Source organism: Otolemur garnettii, unplaced genomic scaffold (assembly GCF_000181295.1).
Source record: "Otolemur garnettii isolate 467f Iridium unplaced genomic scaffold, OtoGar3 scaffold00081, whole genome shotgun sequence".
Classification (NCBI taxonomy): Eukaryota; Metazoa; Chordata; class Mammalia; order Primates; family Galagidae; genus Otolemur; species Otolemur garnettii.
Window position 1 is genome coordinate 3,876,476 of NW_003852476.1, and position 9,356 is coordinate 3,885,831.

Below are 9,356 nucleotides of genomic sequence, written 5' to 3' on the forward strand. Positions count from 1 at the left end.
TCCTTTCTTGCTTTTTGGGACCCAAATTGATCTCAGAGATGACCCTTCCACTATTGAGAAACTTGTCAAGGACAAATAGAAGCCTCTTTCTTGCTCCAGATACTGCCGAAAAGCTGGCTCGTAACCTGCAGGCTGTCACATACACGGAGTGCTCTGCACTCACATGGAAAAGCCTACTGAACGTATTTCATGAAGCAATATGGGCAGCCCTAAAGTCTCCAGAACCAAAAAGCCCAGGTGTTTGCTGCTGTGCACACCTCTCCAGAGCCCTTTCTCCACAGCTAATGTCCGCACATGCTAAAAGCAACGTTTAAATCAAACTAAAGATTAAAAATTAAATTTTTTAAATTTCAGATTAATATAAGGGCACATATGAATAGTTCACACTGTGTGCATTTGTTAGGTCAAGTCCAAGTTGTAGCTGAGCCCTTCTCCCAGGTGTGCCATATAGCTCTACACTGTGCCGGTTAGGTGACGGCTTACCGATCCCCCACCTTCACCCTTCTTCTGAATTTAGTTGTGTTTTCTTCTCATGTGGGTGCGCAGTTGTTCATCTACTAGTTTTATATAGTATTGAGTACTTGCTTTCTTCCCCATTCTTGTGATACTTTTCTTAGGAGGGTGTTCTCCAAATACATCCAGGTAAATACAAAAAATGCAAAGTTTCCATCTTTCTTTATGGCTGAATAGTGTTCTGTGGGAAACACACCTCACATTTTTTAATCCATTGGTGAGTTGATGAGCACTTGGGCTGTTTCCACATCTTGGCAATGGTAAATTGTGCTGTGATAAACATTCAAGTGCATCTGTCCTTATGGTGAAATGATTTTTCTGGGTAGATACCTAATGGGATTACAGGATCAAATGGAAGGTCTACTTTTAGCTCTATGAGGATTCCCCATACTTCTTTCCAAATAGGCTGTATTAGTTTGCAGTCCCACCAGCAGTGTAAAGTGTTCCCTCTCTCCACATTCATATCTGCATCTGAAGTTTTGGGATTTTGTGATGTGGGCTAATCTCACTGGGGTTAAGTGATATCTCAGGGTGGTTTTGATTTGCATTTCTCTGATGATTAGGGATGATAAACATTTTTTCATGTGTTTCTGGTCATTCATCTGTCTTCTTCAGAGAAGGTTCTGTTCATGTCTTTTGCCCAATGATAAATGGGATTGTTTGCTCTTTCGTTGTTGATTAGTTTGAGTTCTCCGTAGAGTCTGGTTATCAGCCCTATATCAGATTTGTAACATGCAAATATCTTTTCCTGTTCTGAAGGTTGTGTGTTTGCTTTAATTGTTGTATCTTTAGCTGTGCAGAAGCTTGTTCGTTTGATTGGGTCCCATTTATTTATTTTCATTGTTGCTGCAATTGCCAGTGGGGTCTTCTTCATGAAATCTTTTCCCAGGACTAAAAATTTAAATTTTGTTCTGCAATAATTACAGATGCCCTGCACCTACCCATATGCACTTACATCAGAGAAGGTCCATAGATATGCCCCCCCTTTCTTCTCACAATATTAGGTAATTTTGAGTAAATATGTATTGTCAGAAAAGTGTTCAGTACTAGGTTTTGTTTTGTTGTTCCAAAAAAAAAAAAAAGGCATGTTTGCGATGATTCTGTAACAGACTAATTTGAATCACTGAAGCTCCTCCCTGGTTCCACTCTAGAGAGTAATCTGGAACATCTTAGTGCTCTTTTTTTTTCCCTCCCTCTATTTTTAGGGGGAGTGGGAGGGAGATTTGTTTTTTAGTCTTGTTTTTTTAATTCATTAACCTTAATGAAAGGAAGATGGATTGAGTCTACATTCTCAGATCTAGTTTAGAAAGCATGTTCCCCATCTGGTGCTCTTAGGAAAGAGTATAGTAAATACCTCATTTAATAACATACTCCTTTTTGAAAGTTGGCTTTTCTCTCCAGCCTTGAGTAGATCCAGTATTTGATGAAACTTTTGAAAGTGGGTAGAGCATGTCTTGCCCCTCCTTTTTTCTAAGATGTATGACAAATGTGACTGTGACTCCAAAGAAATTTGTTTGCTATTTGCTGACTTTTTGGAAGTTAATTTCTAACTTCTTTCACTAATAAATGAAGAAACATTTTGCTCCTTTGAAATATACCAAATGGATTGAGTTCATAATTTAAAAGGCTTTTTCCCCTGTCATTGTCTTATGTGCTTAGCACAGATTTGCAACTCAGTAGTATATAATATGGTATTCCTAGAACACAGCTGAAGACCTGGCATGTAGAGGAGATATGAGGTGTGGTGCTAGAAGATAGATGTTCGTGGAATGATTCACACCCTCTCAACATTGCTTCATGAAAAAGCTGAGGGTAGGGAGAACACTTAGCAACATGGGAGAAGTCAGAAAATCCTCTTATTTCTGTTTTTCATACGCAGAACTCTAAAGCTACAAGATGAGGCTCTCTAGTGTAACAAAAATCACAAGGCCAGGCGTGATGGCTCACGCCTTTAATCCTAGCACTCTGGGAGGCCAAGGCAAGTGGATTGCTTGAGCTAATGAGTTCAAGACCAGCCTGAGCAAAAAGTGAAACCCTGTCTACTAAAAATGGAAAAAACTGACACGAGAGGATCATTTGAACCCAAGAGTTGAAGGTTGCTGTGAGCTATGATGACGCCAAGACATTCTACCCAACATGACAGCTTAAGACTTTGTCTTAAAAAAAAAAAAAAATTCCAAAACTTGGAAGGAGTCTTATAAAGACTCTTCATAAGTGTTAATAGGGATTTTTGTCAGCTTATTTTGGCTACAATCTTCAATTTTTAAAAATGTTTAGGTAATCTTTTCCACCTTCCTGAAATCCTAATTCTTGTAGATTCATTAGCGTTAAACTAATGTTTTCTCAATTCTAAAGTATATGTCTAACTAATGCATGTCTCAGTTCTTTGCATATGCATTCTTTTCAGATGTATTAAACAAACACAAATCCTTGTGAAAAAAATTTCTTTATACACACCAGACCCAGAAGCTCCAGGCTGAGGCCCACCACAGGTTTCAGACCAGTCCAGAGCCAAGTTGGTGCACTAAGTCCCAGGCTTCAGCCTCAAGCAGCTCTAGGTCAGCATCTGCAGACACAGGTTAAGCCTGTTCAGTGTCAGGCTGGTCCTTACAGCCCCATGCTCCAGCAGACTGAGGGTCCAGGCCCATCACAGTAGACCCCTATGTCAGGCCAGACCCAACAGATTGAGGTTCCAGGTCCACTCTTGCAGATATGGGACCCAGATTCACCCATATGGACTCATACCCAGGTTTACCCCTGTGGCAGGCCAGCTCCCCCAAATTTGGGCTCTAGGCATGTCCTATTGGACTCAGACACTTAGTCCATACCAAAACCTGGCCAATCCCTTTAGACTCGGGCTTAAGTTCCATCGCTTTGCTGGCACAACACTTGTGGACCTAGGCTTCAGGCCAGCCCCTGTGAATAGAGGCTCAGGTCCACCCTCATGGACTTATGCTCCAGGCTTACTCCTATGGACCTAATCAATAGTCCATCCTAGTTAACCCAGGCTCTAGACTCACCCAGTGAATACAGGAACCTGGATCATCTACCTGCTGGTCCAGGCATCCAGCCAAACTGCTCAAGGACTCCAAAAGCATGCTCACCTATGGGTTATACCAGATAGCTGTAGAGAATTTCTCCATGAGCTGACTGTGCTGAAGGGTTTCCTCAGACAAAGCCAGTTTTCACAGAGTGGAATAAGTCTTTCTTTGAGTGTACAGATAACAATTTAAAGCAATAAGAAACATGAAAAACCAAGGAGATAAATGCCACCAGGAGAACACAATAATCTCCCAGTAGCTGACCCCAAAGAAATGATAACTCTACCAACAAATAAGTTTTCTAAATGGTTTTAAGAAAGCTCAACAAAATACAAAAAAATACAAAGAGAAAAACAAGTCAATGAAACCAGTAAAAGCAATAAATGATCAAAATGATGAATTTAAGATAAAGATTAAAATTATTTTAAGAAAAAGTCAAGCAGGTTCTGGAGCTGAGAAATACAAATAATTTAGTGAAAATGTAACAGAGACCATCAACAGCAGCACTGATCAAGCAGAAGAAAGAATCTTTAAACTCAAAAACAGGTTATTTGGGACATAGGAGAAAAGAGGAAAAGAATGAAAAGGAATCAAGACAACATACCAAAAATGCAGGACAGCATCAAAAGAGAAAATGTTTGAGTTATTAAGACTTCACATAAGAGAAGAGAGAATCAAGGGGTAAAAACTTCTCAAAGAAATATGTAATAATAGAAAACTTTCCAAATCTGGAGAAAGATATGATTATCCAGGTATAGGAAGGTCAAAGGTCTTTAATAAGGTTCAACTCAAACAAAACTACACCAACACATATTATAAGCAAAAATACAAAAATCAAAGACAAAAAGAGGATCCTGATAGCAGCAAGGGCAAAAAAGCAAATACAATATGAGGGAATTTCAATAAAACCACCAGTGAATTTCACAACAAAAACCTCACAGGCCAGGAGATAATAGAATGATATATTCACAGTGGTAAAGAAAAACAAACAAACAAACAAACAAAAAACTTATCAATCAAGAATCAAGCTGTCCTTTAGAAAAGAAGGAAAGATAAAGATTTTCCAAGACACCTTATTGCAATGAGACCTACCTTGAAAAAAAAAATAAGGAAAAGAAAGGATGCTAATTAGTAACACAAAAACATATGAAAGTAAAAACTAATCGATGAAAATAAGTACAGGGTCAAATTCAAAATATTGTAATGCTGTAATGGCAGTGTGTGATTTGTTTTTATCTTTAGTATGAAGGTTAAAAAAGAGAACAATTAAAAATAATAGTAGTTACAACAATTTGTTAAGGGATACACGATGTAAAGAGATGTAAATTATATAAAAATATAAAATGTAGCGCTTTTGGCTTGCTGAACACCACCATGGCAGTCAGCAAGAACAAGTGCCTTATGAAAGGCGGCAAAAGGGAGCTAAGAAGAAAGTGGTTGATCCATTTTCTAAGGAAGATTGGTGTGATGTGACGGCACCTGCCATGTTCAGTATAAGAAATACTGAGAAAACACTAGTCACCAGGACTCAACAAACCAAAATTGCATTCCATGGCCTCAAAAGTTGTGTGTTTGAAGTGATTCTTGCTGATCTGCAGAATGATGAAGTTGCATTTAGAAAATTCAAGCTGATTACTGAAGATGTTCAGGGCAAAAACTGCCTGACTAACTTCCATGGCATGGATCTTACCAGTGACAAAATGTGTTCTACGGTTAAAAAATGGCAGATTATTATTGAAACTCACATTGATGTTAAGACTACCAATGGTTATTTGCTTCGTCTGTTCTATGTTGGTTTTTATTAAAAATGCAACAATCAGATACAGAAGATCTCCCATGCCCAGAGCCAACAGGTTTGCCAAATCTGGAAGAAAATGATGGAAATCATGACCAGAGAGGTGCAGACAAATGACTTGAAAGAAGTTGTCAATAAATCGAGTCCAGACAGCATTGAAAAAGACATAGAAAAGGCATGCCAATCTATTTATCCTCTCCATGATGTCTTCTTTAGAAAAGTAAAATTGCTGAAGAAACCCAAGTTTGAATTGGGAATACTCATGGAGCTTTGTGGTAAAGGTCATAGTTCTGGAAAAGCTACTGGGGACGAGACAGGTGCTAAAGTTGAACAAGCTGATGGATATGAACCACCAGTCCAAGAATCTGGTTAAAATTCAGGCTTTTAATAATGGCAAATAAATAATCCTATTTGTGAAAAAATATATATATAATGTAGGGAGTGGAGTAAAAGTGTACAGCTTTATGTTTTACTTTGAAGCTAGAAAAAATATTTTAAAATGTTTTATTTTGAAACAACTGCATGATGATGAATATTGTAATATTATGTTCCATGACAACCAACCCATGTAAGTAAAATTTTCAAGTAGATTTGTGGAGAGGGTGGCATTCATGATCTTAGTCTGGTTATTACCAAAAAAAACAAAAAGGGAAGAAAACTCCTAGGGTTGCAAATTGTAGATCTCACTCATTTCTTTTGTTACATAATATTGTGCATATTTATGGAGTACATTTGCTATTTTGTTACCTGCACAGAATGAGTAATGATCCAGTCAAAATATTTATCACATCCATCACCTCATGTCTTTATCATTTCTCTGTGTTGGGAACATTTCAGCTATTTTGAAATCTATAATACATATTGTTAACTATAGTCACCCAACTCTGCTATTGAAAGTTAGAAGTTATTTCTTCTATCTAACTGTACATTTGAAGCCATTAACCAACCTCTCTTCTTCCCTGCTACACTCATCTCAGCCTCTGATATCTAACATTCTATTCTACTTCAATGGGATCAATGTTTTAGCGCCCAAATATGGGTGAGAACATGTAACATTTGTCTGTGCTTGGCCTTTTTCACTTAACACATTGCCATTTGGTTTATTTGCATTGCAACCAATGACATGGTTTCCTTCTTTTTTATGGCCAAATATTCCATTGTGTCTATATACCACATTTTCTTCATCCATTCATCTTTTGATGGACACTTATTGTTATCGTGAATAGTTCTGTAGTAAAATGGGGGTGCAAGTAACCCTTTGATATAATGATTTCCTTTTTGTTGGCTAGCTACTCAGTAGTGAGACTGCCCAATTCTATGATAGCTCTATTTTTAGTTTTTTAAGAAATCTCTATGCTGCTTCCATACCGGCTTTACTAATTTACATTCTCACCAACAGTTATAATAGTTTCCGTTTCTATGCATCCTTGCCAGCATCAACAAGGTTATTATTGTCGTTTTTGTCTTTTTAATAGCAGCCATTCTAACTGGGGTAAGAGATATCTCATTGTGACTTTGATTTGCATTTCCCTGATTAGAGATTTTGAGTATTGTTTCATATACTTGCTGCCAATTTGTCTGTTTCCTTTGGAGAAATGTTTATTCATGTCCTTTGTCCACTTTTTAATGAGATTATTTGTTATTTTTACTGTTGAGTTGAGTTCCTTATATATTCTGGATATTATTTCCTGATTGGGTTAACAGTTGTAAATATATTCTCCTATTCAATAAGTTGTCTCTTCGCTCTTTGATTGTTTCCTTCGCTGTGCAGAAAGTTTTTAGTTTAACATAGTCCCATTTGTCCATTTTTATTTCTGTTGGCTTTTTGCTTTTTGAGGGCTTAGCTATAAAATCATGCTTAGATCAATGTCTTGAAGTGATTCCCTTCTGCTATCTTCTCATGGTCTTATAGTGTCAGGTTGTATGTTTATGTCTTTAATCCACCTTGAGTTGATTTTTGTATATGGTGGGAGATAGCCATCGCTTTTATTCTTCTTCACTGGACAGCCAATTTCCCCGTCACCATTTATTAAAGATGGTGTCCTTTCACCAATATATGTTCTTGATATTTTTCTCAAAAATCAGTTGATTGTATATACATGAATTTATTTCTGGGTTCTCTGTTCCATTCCATTCATCTGTGTTTCTGTTTTTATACTGGTACCATGCCGTTTTTAATATTATAGCCTCATAATGTATTTTGAAGTCAGATAGTGTAATGTTTCTAGGAATGCTATGGTATTCAGGGTTTTTTTGACTTTATGTAAATTTAGGAGTGTTTCTTACATTTGTGTGAAAAAAATTACATTAGGTTTTAATAGGAACTGCAATTAATCTGTAGATTTCTTTGGATAATATAGTAATTTTAACAATATTAGTTCTTCTAATCCATGAGCATAAGATGTAGTTCCATTTTTGTGTGTGTCCTTTTCAATTACCTTCATCAGTGTTTTGTAATTTCTCTTGTAGAAGTTTTTTACCTCTTCAGATAAATTTATTCCTGGAGATTTTTTGTAGCTATTATAAATGGTATTGCCTTCTTCACTTCTCTTTCAACTAATTCATTGTTCATGAATAGGAATGTTACTGACTTTTGTATGTAGATTTTGCATCTTACAACTTTAACTAAATTTATTTATCAGATCTGAAAGTTTTTTACAAAGTCTTCAGATTTTTCTAGATATAAGATTATGGTCATCTACAAAGAGAAACAGTTTGACTTTCTCTCTTCCAATTTGGATGCCTTTTATTTCTTTCTCTTGCCTGATTGCTCTGGTTAGGACTTTCAGTACTACAGTGAATGGGTGTAGTAAAGGAGCATAATGATCTTGTTCCAGCAATTAGAGGAAAGGCTTTCAGCTTTCCCCCTATTTGATATGTTAGTTGTAGTTTTGTCACATATGGCCTTCTTTATTATAGTGAAGTATGTTCCTGGCATGCCTATTTTGCTGAGAGTTTTATCACGAAGTGATATTGAATTTTATCAAGTGCTTGTTCTGCCTCTATTGAGTTAATTGTATGATTTTTGTCCTCCATTTTGTTGATAGAGTGCATCATGTTTGTTAATTTGTGTATGTTTAAACATCCTTGCATCCCTGGGATAAATCTCACTTATTTGGGGTGTATTAACTTTTGGATGCGCTGCTGGATTTTATTTACTAGTATTTGTTTGTTTGTTTGCTTTTTAGGGCTTTCATACCATATTATTTAGGAATATTGGGCTATAGTTTTCTTTCTTTTCTGTGTTCTTTTCTGTCCAGGTTAATATTGAACATAGAGAATTTGTTAGAGAGAAGTTTCTTCTCTTCAACTTTAGGAATAGTTTGACCAGAATTAACATTAGTTCTTCTTTGTAAGTGTGGTAGAATTCAGCAGTGACACCATCTGATCCTGGAATTTTACTATTGGAAGACTTTTCATTACTGTTTCAATCTTATCCCTTGTTATTGGTACGTTCAGGTTTTCTATTTCTTATTGGTTCCATGTTGGTAGGTTGTATAAGTCCAGTAATTTATCCTTTTCCTCTAGTTTTGGCAGTTTGTTAGCATATAGTTGTTCATAATTTTATCTGATAATCTTTTGTATTTCTGTAGTATCAATTGTAATGTCTCCTCTTTCATTTCTGATTTTATTTATTTTAGTATTCTCTCCTTTTTCCATGATTAGTCTAGCTAAAAACTTGTCAATTTTGTTTATCATTTTAAAATAATCAACTTTTCATTTCATTGATCCTTTGTATTCCATTTTACTGCATAGTCTCTATTTTGTTTAGTTTTGCTCTGATCTTTATTTCTTTCCTTCTGTTGATTTGGCTTTGCTTTTCTAGTTTCTTAAGGTGTATCATTTGATTGCTCATTTCTAATATTTCTACTTTTTAAATGTAGGTATTTATTGCTATAATTAAATATAGCAATAAATTTTCCTTTGGATTTTTTTTGTATCCCATAAATTTTGATGTTTTTATTTTCATTTGTTTCAAGAAATATTTTTATTTCTTCCTTAACTTC

At 35.9% G+C, this 9,356-nt stretch overlaps 1 pseudogene; it reads left to right on the forward strand.

The window, feature by feature from the left end:
* The first annotated feature begins 4,928 nt into the window (after positions 1 to 4,928).
* Positions 4,929 to 5,722, forward strand: LOC100949259 (annotated as a pseudogene).
* Positions 5,723 to 9,356: the final 3,634 nt, after the last annotated feature.